General features: G+C 39.7%; 1 protein-coding gene across 1 annotated transcript in view; it reads right to left on the bottom strand.

The window, feature by feature from the left end:
• Positions 1-7,809, bottom strand: part of DOCK5 (dedicator of cytokinesis 5) — a 113,456-nt gene extending 105,647 nt beyond the window's left edge. The window contains exon 1 of the mRNA XM_069801059.1: positions 7,670-7,809. The gene's annotated coding sequence lies outside the window, so the exon portion shown is untranslated. The remainder of the gene's footprint in view (positions 1-7,669) is intronic.
• Between the last annotated feature and the right edge of the window lie 4,944 nt (positions 7,810-12,753).

Here is a 12,753-nt window from a genome sequence, read left to right as displayed (position 1 = left end):
ATTTAAGCTAGAAAATTAGAGGATATAAGTGATCTGTATTCACTATAGATACCCTCTTTCCTCAAAACAAATTTTCAATATATATGTGCATCCATATGTAAAGAATATCTTGGTTTGTTGTTTTTCACATAGGCAGTGCTTGCTGCAGAGAACAGGGTTTGCAAATGCCTGCCTGAGAATCTTAATTCCTGGATCTCCATTGCAAAGATCCAATACAAGGCAAGCATGACAGTGCAATTTTCCCAAGCCCATCTGGGTTATATGGTAAACTGAGGCACAGGCTCCACACAAATTCTCTTACAGGCTTTGATTAAACTTTTAATGAAAAATCAGCTATTTGTAAATCCAGGTCAACTTCAGTAAACAGTTTCAGTCAGAAGAATGAAGGAAAAGTGGAACTTTGCTGAAGCTAAAGCAGAGAAACATTTTCTAAAGGAATGTCTTAGACTTTTAATTTCACAACCAACCTGAATTTCTTTCCAAGATCAAAATTTTGTCTGTATCAGACCTATCAATCTATTACACACAAATATTTATCTTTGATTGCTGTTCTTCCTTGCCACTAAATAAAGCTACTGTGCAAGGATCTGAGGAAACCCGGACAAAGTATTTTGTAGTTCACCTATTCTAGGTTGTCTGTCACTGGCTTGCAAGAGAGCTGCTGTAGACAATAAATTAGAGCAGTCCCAGAGGTTAGACCTATTTGAATTTGGGAAGAGCCAAACCAGCATTATCCTTACTCCCCTGTGAAGGGCAGCCCAGATTCTGAGCATGAGAGCACATGGTGAGAAACCTATGGGACTTTATTAATGACTATGCAGTATGGACAAGAGGGATGCACTGCAGAATCATATGGCTTGCTGTTCTGTTTCAGAGCCTAGATTCTGCCTTCCTCCCATCCCTCATCACAAGTAACTATGTTAACAGTCTAATTGCCTGAGGCTGTGGGAAAGAAAAGAAAATCAAGCCAAATGTAGTACAGTGCAGAGGAAAGCAGTGAAACATTCCTTTCAGAAAGTGTCCAGTTATAGAACAAAGAAGAAAAACAGATCCCCTTTGAAAACGCAAACAAGAGTGACATTGAGCCCTTATGCATAAGCCGGGCACGTGTACCTAATAGAGAAAACTATGTTCTTTTGTATTCACATCAATGCCTAAACCTCCCATTAACAGAAATAAAAATCTGTCAGTAGCTTTTCAGTGCTCTTGCTTGTCTGTAGCAGCTCCAAGGGTGATATCTACTGTCTCACTGCTGACAGCTGAAGCACAGAATCCTTCTCACTTCAGTCAGAATGAAAATAAAGTACAGGGGTTTCTGCTAAGCAGGTGGGTCTGATTCTCCTTTTACACTCAGGTAATTTAGCAATGATTCAGTCAAGCCAGTGGAATCACTGGTGGGTATAAAGACATGTGTGTATATATATGTTTGAGAGAGATTCAAAGCAGTCTGCTGTACAATTTTTTAATACCTATATTTACAGATGCCTTTCTCAGGAACTGTGCCAAAGAAAGCAAACCCCTTGTCCAGTAACAGAGACTGCTGGATATAGGACTTGATGTTGTAGGCTGGAACAGTAAGGAAACAAAACAACAGAGGGTTCCTTGAGCACTCGAGCACTTGCAATCCAGGCTACACATACACATTTACTTTTGCACATATAGATTCTTTACATTTTACAGGCAGAAAAATCAAGGTCCAAACTAACTCAGAGTTCAAGGATGTTTGCAGGGAGTTATCTGGTACTGACCAATATAAACTTACAGCACAGAACCAGTGTTTTGTCCCAGATCTTCAAGCTGGTAAAAAGAGGATTTCTGTAGAGTGTTCTTAATTCACTAACTAACGATACACATTATTACATTTAGTGATTTATGAGAAGAAAGCAAAGATAAGGTTATGTTTCTCTCATCTTGTTTTACTCCTTCCTCAAAGGCCCTCTGTCACTGGTGCTTCCCCTCTAGTCTGGACCGGACAAAGCTAACTGGACTAGAAATTGGTTTGTTCCTACTGTCGACACTAAAAAAATAGCGTCCTTAACCTCTGCCGGTTAAAGATGCTCTGCTTGAGACCCTTACTTTGTTCCATTTCAGTTGCTGACTGGATACTTGAAAAGCTGGCTTCCATTACTAGATAATTCACCTCTGGGCATTCAATATGAGAATGTTTTGGAGTTGACCACTGGAAATTCTGGTCACTTCACTAGCAAGCTGAATGGGAAAGGGGTCTATCTGAACACAGATCTAATGTTTGGAGGAAAGAGACCTAGAGATCAATATTCCTCATTTCTTTAATAAGCTTTGGGAGTGCAAACAAGTAATTAGGGCAGGAACTACTGATCATCTGAGTTAAAAACAACTTCTGCACACTTTGACTTTGTGATTTCCAGATTTCTGCCCAAATGCCTAGGACGTATTTTGCAAGCTACAGCATCTACTTAGCTCCCAACCCAGTTTTTCACCTCCAATCCTTATCTGAAGTTTAAATGCCAGAATTTATGGCTACATGTCTGTTAATTCTCCTGGATGTGATTACCTGCTCTGTCAAAGTAAGACGATGCATAGGTGTTCTTTCAAGACCAGTAAAGCTCAGGTACTAATTCATTTAAGGCACTGTAAATTATGCTAGCAAGAAGCACAAAGGTACTGGCATTAGAGTCCAGATACCCCTGATCCTACTCACTAGCTACGCTGTCTGCCTAGTATTTTCTGAACAATGTGTTGTAGATGCCTTTCAATGCTGAACTCCTGAAGTTGCAGATGTGCAGGCTCTTAGGCATTTTAGCCTTTTCCTTATTTATCCTTGCTCTAAAAAGAAAACAAAAAATCACAAAGAACTGATGACATTATGTACTTCCATTTAAAATGGGAACTGTTCAGGAAGAGGTCAGCTAGTATGATGAGGTAACTGGTACAGGAAGGAGTATACAGCATATAGGACAAGTATGAAACAGAGAATGTGGTAGAGAAAGAGTGAATCTGCATTGCACAAAATAAACCATCCTCAATTCTGTAAGTCTTTTGTAGAGGAATAAAGGACATAAAAGGCAAAGGATTCTGCTCTAAGATACCCCAAGCTCGGGTGATGTACTAAACAACTAACTACTGGACTATTGGTCTCAGAACCTGGAATAACACACAGCAGCCCTTGGCTTTGTGTCCTCACAATAGGCACTCAAACTCAGAAGATTTGTAGCTTGGTACATGAAGACTATCTAAATCAAAACTGAGATGTCTACATTATGCACCATTGGTTCTACCTACTGAAAAAAAAAGGGGGGGGGGAGCAGGAAGAGGAGAGAAAGCAGGAAAAAAGAGAAAGAGCAGTTATTTTCAAACGAATAGAGTTGTTTGGTTTATTGACATGTGTGATACATAAGGTCAATTTGTTTGCTGTTATCTGCCAACGCACAACAGTGTCATGTTCTGCTGTCACTGTTGATCGCTAGACAACTCACAGACAGTGGCACTTGTGCAGACATGCCACAGCTAGGCTAGACAAAAATGATCTTGTGAAAGAGATGAGGCCAAATCCCTACTGAACCTATCCCTACAAAACACCCTTTGGCTATAACATAAGTAAGCAGGATTTGGCCCATGGTGACTTGGTACTAAAAAATTAAATCCTACAGGATGATTCTTGATTTTTCATGTAACATTTTATAACCTTTACTTACAGTAGTCCTGTGGTCTGTGGTCAGATATCCCCTTCCTTTAAAAATCACAGGATCCATAAAAAGCTTAGGCTAAAATGTAATGTATACTGGAACATGATGGTTCAAAGCAGTTGTGGTTGAGAATGAGTATATTAGCAGCCTGATGAGAAAAAGACCACCCTCTCTTCCTCAAAAGCTTTTCCCTTCATGTTTGTTAATCCACTTGTTAAAATAAAGATTCATCACAGATACAGACTCTACTCAGAATTCTCTCCACACAACAATTTCTGCCACTGTTTTGCATTTCAGAAGAACATATTTGTTATAAATGTGAAAGAGTAAACTATAAGGAAGTATTAGCTGTGGAAAAGAGAGTAAGTAAGGACACTTAGGTATGCAGAAATAAGCATCACTGAAACACAGTATTTAATAGACAGGTATTTAGAACACAAGGTTAGTTTAGTATCTGTGGACCTCAGCCACTGCTGATATTGACTTAAAAGCACTGGTATGACAGCTCAAAATTTTCTAAGCATGTATAACCCTTCCATAGGATGATGGGGGTACACAGAGATGTCCCCCGTTCTACAGCAAGTCTCCTGCTGACTTAAGAAGTTAGGGGCATAAATATTCTTCTGAACTGGGTGGAATTGTTGACAAAGCTCCCAGTAACTCTAACAGATTCAGGCAGGTTTGTGTGAGGACCTAATTAAAAGTCTATAGAAATCAATAAAAAGAGTCCTACTTTCTCTAGCTACTTTAGGATATAGTAATATATTAGGACATACTGCTGATAAAGATGGAGTTAAACACTTACGGGTGAGATCACAGTCAGCACTGGAGTCTGCTTTCTTATATGGATAGTACATCATTATGTGAGATTGTAAGGAGGGACAGTAGCATCAGTTAATGGATAACGGGAAATAACAGCCAGGTTCAGATTGGTCTTCCTTACTGCACTGTGCCATTTTGGGCAAAACTTCTTCCATTATTTACTTACCTTATCAATTTAAAACATTATATCTGTGGAAATCTGTGCTTGTACAGTTCCGCCTACAAAACTTTCACAAACCTGTTTATTTCATTCTCAGCTTTTTAATATCATCTTAATATTGGAAGGACCCTTAAGAATATTATTAGAATGTCAAAATGCCACATATAAGAATGTCAGTAAGTGAAAAGAGAGAGACATATTGACAAAAACAAAATGGACACTTTTGTACATCAAACAAAAGGAAAAAAATCATTATTATGGCATGTTAAAAGATCCACTGAGTTGCTCATCTCCATTACAACTGCACTGAGTCAACACTGCTTCCACCTAGTCCCTTCAGGCTAGGAATCGGACAAAATAATAAGAGTTAATTGCTTTGCCAGTGTATATTAGGGCACTGTGTCCAATGATATTGATCAGTGAAGATGGGCTAAAGTAGGCTTTTCTGATGTGAAATTCCGTTTGCCTTGTGCAAAGAACAGAATAGTAAGAAAAGCTGGAACAAATTTCTGGTTGTGCCAGCCTCATCACATAAAAAGGTGTTTAAATAAATGCATTCTAGCAAAACATTGAGTGAACAGGCCATTTTTGAAACCAGAGAGCTGAAATTCAGGGAGACACTGTTTTATTTTTAAATCACATTTGCATGCAAAATCACAGCTTGCAGCCACATCTGCTGAACCTGCAATAGCACTTGCCCTTGTAATGTGATCTGCAAACTTTTAAAAACCAGCCCATTGATTAACTGCAGGACTTCAGGACGTGATTCTATTTATTTATGTATTTGTGCCTGGAGCAGCACACTTAATCAATGAACACTGGCAAAAAATTGATAGGGAAAAAGCAGCAATAATCTAATATCAAAGATGACTTCTGTGCACAAACACTACTAATCAGATTGGCCTTCATGACTACCTAGAGTGAAATTTAACCTTAAATATGACTCCAAGTTACTAGTAAGACTGCAAGTAATTATGTTCTAGACAGCTTCTTTCTTGACGTTATATATTACTTCTACTATGGAGGTACACGAAAGCCTAGTCCTAAGCCAGCAAACTATGATGTGAGATACTGAATACCTCTTAAAAGAAAAGCAAGATAAGGTGGTCTGAAAAGAAGTAGTCTAAACTGGACTGAAACACTCCAATAAAAAGCTTTTGAAGGAAACAGTATAATCAAATAGCTAGAAGGGGGGTCTGCTGGTAAAAAATCCTGGATTGTATTCCCAGCTTTTGGAAGGTAAGGACTAATTAGAGGAGCCTCAGAACCCTTTGATTAGGTTTTACTCTCTGGGCAGGAAGGTAGACTAGTAATTAGGCCACTACATGGGAGAAGCGAACTGAAAGTCATGACAGCTGATGGGTATTTCTCAAGGTGTAACTGTACAGCAGTCATTTTAGAGCAGAGGATAAAATGTTGTAACCTAGCTTACCTTTCTGTGAAGTAGTGACAAGAGCATGTGCAAGCGTTGTTACCAGTGGTTTTGCATCTCTTAAAAAGAATAGCAGCAAAACTGTGCACCAATGACATTACCTGATGTCTGATATTGGGCCTTATTCTGCTGTCTTTCCAATCAATGACAAAATTCCTGCTGGATGCAAAGGTGGCAGATTGGGCTCATTAAATTTTGAGTAAGTTCACAGCAGCAAGCTCAGCACGATCCTCTCTCCTCAGTTATTGTTCATGCTGTAATCAGGCATATCCATCACACAGCTTTGCATCTGTCTGTGTCCTCTTTCCCTTGCCCAAACCTCATCCCTTAGTCTGCATGAACAATGGATGTGATGACCCTATAAGTCTCTTTCATATGAGGTAACTACAAATGGGAATATGCCTTTGTTCATAACTTATATTATGGTGCGGACAGGGCTGAGGTTAGCATATGGCATTTGCTAATGGTCCCTTCTATCCCACATTTCTCACAGGCAGATAATTTAATAGAGCTGATGTCCATATCCCTTAACAAATTGAATTAAAAATGTTGCAACAGCTGCATACGTAATAGAATCTACATGTTCTTCAGCAGCCTACTTTATTACAGGCAATTGTTTTAGGCAGTAATAGAAGGTGCATAAGCAAAGACATGCAGAATTTGGGGCAATGGACAAGACGACACCTGCCTTTCACAATAATACCATATATAAAAACAATTAAATGCACTTACCTTGTCTCTGTGATGAACGTAGCTATACACCCATTTGTCTTCTCTCATTTTTATTAGAGACATTAGTTAGATATCATAACAACAGGGTATTTCTGGGTAACAATGTAACTAAATTCAGGATGCTGCTTTCCCATAGACATCCTCAGAAAATCACTCACAGCCTTTACTACAAAGATCTTCAGAAGTACAAAATTGCTAAAAGATGCACCGTGGCACTCGCAGGAATGCATAAAAGTGTGTTACGTGACTAGCTCTCTTTGGAAGTCCATAAATGTGTGTGCCATTCACAACTGCTAAACAGGGAACGGTGTGCCATTACAGAGACATTTGTACAGAGGATACATGCACTAAAATTTTGTGAAGTTCAGGTACTACAGAAATGGGAGCCAGCTGGCTCATGCTCTGATGAAAAGTGTTCATTAACAGTTTTACATTATTTTCTAAAGTCAGGCTCCTGCTCATGTAGCTCTTTAAACCAAGATGTGCATGACAGTTTTCCCAAGCTATACTGTTAATATAACACCAGATTCACAGAGATCTAAGAGAGAAAAAAATATACTTATTATACCCAGTTAATAACAGATCCTCTATGATAGGATCCAGCAAATTTTCTCTTGCTGCAATTTCAGCTAATACATGACATCCATGTAGGTGGTCAGCCTATCCTTACAACAGCTTGTAACCAACTCTACTACCTGCTGACACATCTGTTTTAGAAACCATTTTACTGTGGTCTATAAGTGAAGCTGCATACTTGGGCATTTTTCTCCCTTCATCAAAGCCTCCGGGACAACAAAGAGTTGGCATAAATAATTCACAGTATGTTACCAAGAAAAGCAGCAAAGCTGCAGCACTTACCTATCCATTTAGATACCGTATTAGTCCAGCGATGTGACTTCTAAGTACTAGATCTTGAAAAGTATTGGTTGGAATGATCTCATCATGGAAGGCAACATTTGAAGAACTGGAAGACAATCTGTCTGAAACAAAAACAATCATGCTGAGTCTCTGTATTTATTTATTGCTATGACAATAGTAAATTGAAAGATTTAGCCAGAGCCCCAAATGAACACACAACTTCGGTGAGAACTAATGTACAAGTGTCTGCCAGACTCCTGTCATGTCTGGGTCATGAGGTCGAGCAGCAATGCTTATGTCCCTGTGAGGAGGGTGCTACTCTCTGGCAAGCTTCCCTATATAATACTACTGCTATTCCTAAAACTACTATTCACACTTGGATTTTCTGAGGACGGGTGAAGATTTGGTCTCACTACTCAAACTTGTAAAACTGTCTGTTCAGTGACTGCCTGATGGACAGAAATAAATCTTTGGTAACACCAGCCTTGGGACCAAGTTCATTACCTTGAAGTACTTACATTGACATCTTTGGCTCTGAAGCTCACAGATTCAAATTTTAGCCCTGAGCAAGGCAGTAGGAAGTAACAAAGTCATATCCATAACGTATAGGTAACCTTAGATGTTAATAAATGACTGTTGTTTAACATGCTGATAGACAGACCCCTAACTTTGTATTGTTAATTCATGCTTCCTTCCTTTTCAATGAAGTAATTACATTCAATCACCATGTGCCTCCTGATGCCCATTTATAAACTCCCCAATTTTTAACCTCTATCATTCTTTCACACACAAAACATCTGGGATCCAATCTGAATCCTAGCACCTCTCTGACTCTTCTCAATTGCTCTTCTGTATTATCTCATACAGATGGAGCACTATAATTAAATGTGTCAGATCCAAACACATGCAGTGAATCATTTTTAAACACAGTTCCTTGAGAGTGGGTCTCTGGTGTGTGTGTTGCAGTGGTGGAAGATAGGGAGATAAATGTTTCACAGGGTAAAGTCACCCAGAAGAAATCCAGACATGGATGAAATGTTACTTAGGTCCCTGTGCTAAACATTTTTATGATATTAAGCTAGGCAATATTATCCTGATAAAGAGCTAGGGTGGGACTGAGCCATACCTCAGGTATATTTTGTATTCTCTTTCCTTCCTGACCATAATAGATTTATGATTTATGGAAAACAAAGCTACTTTTTATTACTGAAATTAGAAAGATTCATGTAATGAAAAGTTGTAATTTCTACATTCTTGTTCCATTTCCAGACCCTTGATCCCATAAAGTGTGAAGGGTACACAGCTGATCATATATATACTGTTCCACAACACAGGATGTTACACACACAGAATCCTCAGACCCCAACAGAACATAAAGCTTCTACTAAGTCGGGCTGATAAGAGGCTAGAATAAACATGGCCTGTTCTACCTCCTGCTCACCCCCTGTTCACATCTGCCTGTTTTGCCATACAAGTGCACTGGGCATGTTCAGAGATTTTGATGAGGCCCATCTGTAATTCCCCAGCCCACAAGGCAGTTTAGTCTGTACATGCGAGCACTTTTAACACACGGTCTGGCCAAACCTTGCAAATCTCAATCTGTATTAGTGGCTGCACCAAGGGCTCAGATGGCAGATACTTATTCCAATTATTCATGGGATGGCAAGCCAATTTTGTGCCTTGTTAAGTAAATTACTCCTTTAATAGGATGGGTTTACATATCTGGAGTACTAGCCTGGGGAAATAAGAGTTTTCATTTTGCACATAATCATTCCGAATGTTGTCAGACTGCAGGAAAGACACAGCTCGTATTTTCCACTCGGAAAGACACTAATCAGATTCTTAACCAGAATCAATAATCAAATGTATTAACGTAAGACACTAACAAAAATGTCCTCATTTTGGTTTCACTTTGCAGTGGTGTAATTTTGGAGCAACTCATGAGAAGCCATTAGGTGACCGTGGTCTTTATAATGAGCAAATGCAATAGGACCATCTTGAGAAAACATTGTCAGTACCACTTAAACGTTCTTTAACTAATATTTAGCTAGGACAACCCAAATCTCCTTTGAAGCTAACTGATTAGTATTTGTGATGCATCTTGAGGTCTGTAGATTAAAAGCTCCAGAATAAGACAATGTTTTACTCTTAGTCAATCAAACATATACAAACACACATTCAAATTAAATCGCTGGAAAAACCTTGATGCTTCCTCTCCCCTTTATTTTCCTCCATCCTTTAATTCTATTTCTTTGATAAACTATTGCATTTCAAAGGCCCGGTCTTTAATACTCCTTTTGTACCTACACAAAGTGCATTAGGAATGATCTGCCCAATGGCTACCAGAGAAGATTCACAGGCATCAGTTCCAAATGTTCTAAAGCAGTTTACTAACCTCAGAGACTTTAATGGTAAGTGTGGGAGGAAGACAGAGACACACAGAGAAGGGAAGACTGGCAGCCTTCCTACACATACTCCTTATTAACTTGAGTAATCCCCTTAAAGCTATTCAAATGAAATCCTGAAGCCTGATGTAACTGATGTTGCAGGGAAACAGACAGATACTTCTGTCTATATAAATAACTTTATGAAAATTGCAGGACTTGACAAAAAATATTTCCTAATTCCAAGCCTCCACTCTAACCCTCTTGTCTTTCTACAAGAAAAATAACTTATTCATTATGTAACATCTGCATACCCCTAAAGACATGCAGCTAGGAATGGCTGAGCTAAAAACAGATTTGAAAAAGGAAGCAGTAAGTATGTGAGCAGATTAGATTGTGGAACACAGACTGAGAAAAAGGAAAATGTTTTTCCTGCATCTGACCAGCAGCTCACTAGAAGCCAGAATTTCAGAGCTCAGAAACAAGTTTTCAAGTTCTTATTCTTCTAGCAAACTCTCCCCAAAAGTCATGTTCCCAAACAAGTTAGGATTAGGACTCGATGAGATTTAGAGCACATCTGTGCCAAGGACGGCTGGCTAGATTTAGATTTGTGGCTAGCAGTGGCCACTGAACTAAAATAAATGCTAGAGTTAGAAGCAGCAGGGACTAATGATCAAGATTTTTTTTGTGTGTAGCTAACGTACCCTGCTGGTCTCATCGCTATTTTTAAGCTCATAGTTAGATTTCAGACCAGGAAGACCTAATGAGCCAGATATATTGTGGGACTGGCCACAATTGGCCTTACTTTGTCCTAAAACTTGGAGGAGGAGGAACTGGCTTTTAATGGTTCGTTAAATGGTAAAATGCTGCTTCTTGCATGTATTTCACTATTTTAGGTATTTTAGAATTAACTACAGTGTGATCACCATGGGGAAAAAAAATATATAAAAACTAAAGGTACTCCATGTAGAATTTGGGTTGCATGCTGTAAACAGTCCATGGGGTCAAACACTACAGGAAGAGGGTAAAAAAAAAAAAAGTATATTAATAGATAAACTTCAGTTTACTGTATAAATCTACAAGTGTTCTGGAAAAAAATGTGCACGATCACTTAATTAAAAGACTTCATCACAACGCCTCATAATGAAACAAGATACAACTGTGCAATAATGCTCACCATTATTAAATTTCAAGACCCTGCTTTAAAACATGGGGAGGCAAAAGAGCTTCTAAAGCAAAAGTTGGCCTTTCTTTTTTTCTTTTTAATATTAAATATAGAAGTTCTGAACAAATGAAAGCAGGATTTTAGACTAGGATGTATGAGCTAATCTTAAAATGCAGTGCTAACATCTCCTTGTAATAATACAAAGGAAGTAAGATTATAGGATAGTTCAATACAGAGCTGTAAGCAACAAATCATCATCCACTGACAAGAAAGCTTGCTCAAACAAGCGCTCTGATTTTCAGGAGACCAGGACCCTTCATTTAGTAAATTCCTATCCAGTATTGCAGATGTTAACTGCCACTAATGTTTGGAAAGGACAAACAGTGAAGTGTTGATGGAAGTTTTTCTATGCCAGCCATCAGTGTTCAGTCAGCACCCATTTCTCCCCAAGTCCCTGCTTCTGTGAAACAAGCACAGTCCTGCACTGAGATTGATCTTTCACCTTCCTATTTTCCTGCAGAGCATCCTCTGCAAAGCTGCACGCTGGGTGATTTTTGAGAGTTTTACTGCGATGTTCTGTAGCAATCTCTGAGGAAAAAGAAGTTAAAGGAATAGCTTGTACAGTAGGCAGTGGAAAGCAGCAGTACAGAGTGCTTTATTGCTGCCTATTCCAGCAAAATACACACACAATAAAATCATGTTTCCCCCACCCCAGCCCTTCTTCCAAGAAATGTCTGCCCGGTGGATAATCATTGCTAATTCAATGCCCAGGAGGGCTCCTTTAAAGAAGAAAATTGCTGCAGCATTCACTGTATTCATCAAACATTATTGCTGCTCTCTAGAGGAACAGGAAAATCCATCACCAATGGAGAAATAGATTCAGCATCACCTTATGGTAGCTACAGTGATACATTTTTATTTTAAATCAATGCCTTCTTTTGGTTGGGACCCAGAAAGGCAAAAAAATGAGGCAGGAGGGAGAGAGAAAAGTCTGGCTAGTGGAAAAGAGGAGTCTGAGCTGTCTCCATCAGTTTTACTGCAGGAGGCTAGGAACGACTGTGAAGTTCAAACAGAGGAGCAGGCACTGCAGGAGTGACTCAGCATCCTTCTGCGGCAAAAGAGGAGCATGTCAGCAGCCACCGCCCTTCCCTGGCTGCAAGCACAAGGCCTGCTCTTCCCCACAAGCAATAGCTGCAGGAGAGACACTGCAGCCATGCCAGACCCCCTCCCACGGAGAGCCGGTCTCCTTCTGCCAAAAAATCTCCCTGCAGATAACTGCAAGGGCCACAGCTCCCTCCATAGCCATTGTCTTCCCAGAGCACCCATGGAGCCTGTTCCCTAGAGCCTGGCTCCAGGGAGAGCATCAGCAAAGCTGCCATACTCCCATCTCCCCACTGCAATCCAGAGAGACCACCGCACTCCCTCAGAGCTCCAGAAACGCAATTAACTCCCTCTCTGCTGTATCCACCTCCTACTCACCGGGAGGAGCAGAGCAGCTGATTCCTCTTCCTCTCCTGCACTCCATCTCATTCTCA

This window comes from Haliaeetus albicilla, chromosome 13, assembly GCF_947461875.1.
Source record: "Haliaeetus albicilla chromosome 13, bHalAlb1.1, whole genome shotgun sequence".
NCBI classification, from domain to species: domain Eukaryota; kingdom Metazoa; phylum Chordata; class Aves; order Accipitriformes; family Accipitridae; genus Haliaeetus; species Haliaeetus albicilla.
The sequence above is the reverse complement of the archived record's forward strand: the minus strand, read 5'-3'. Positions and strand labels throughout refer to the sequence as shown.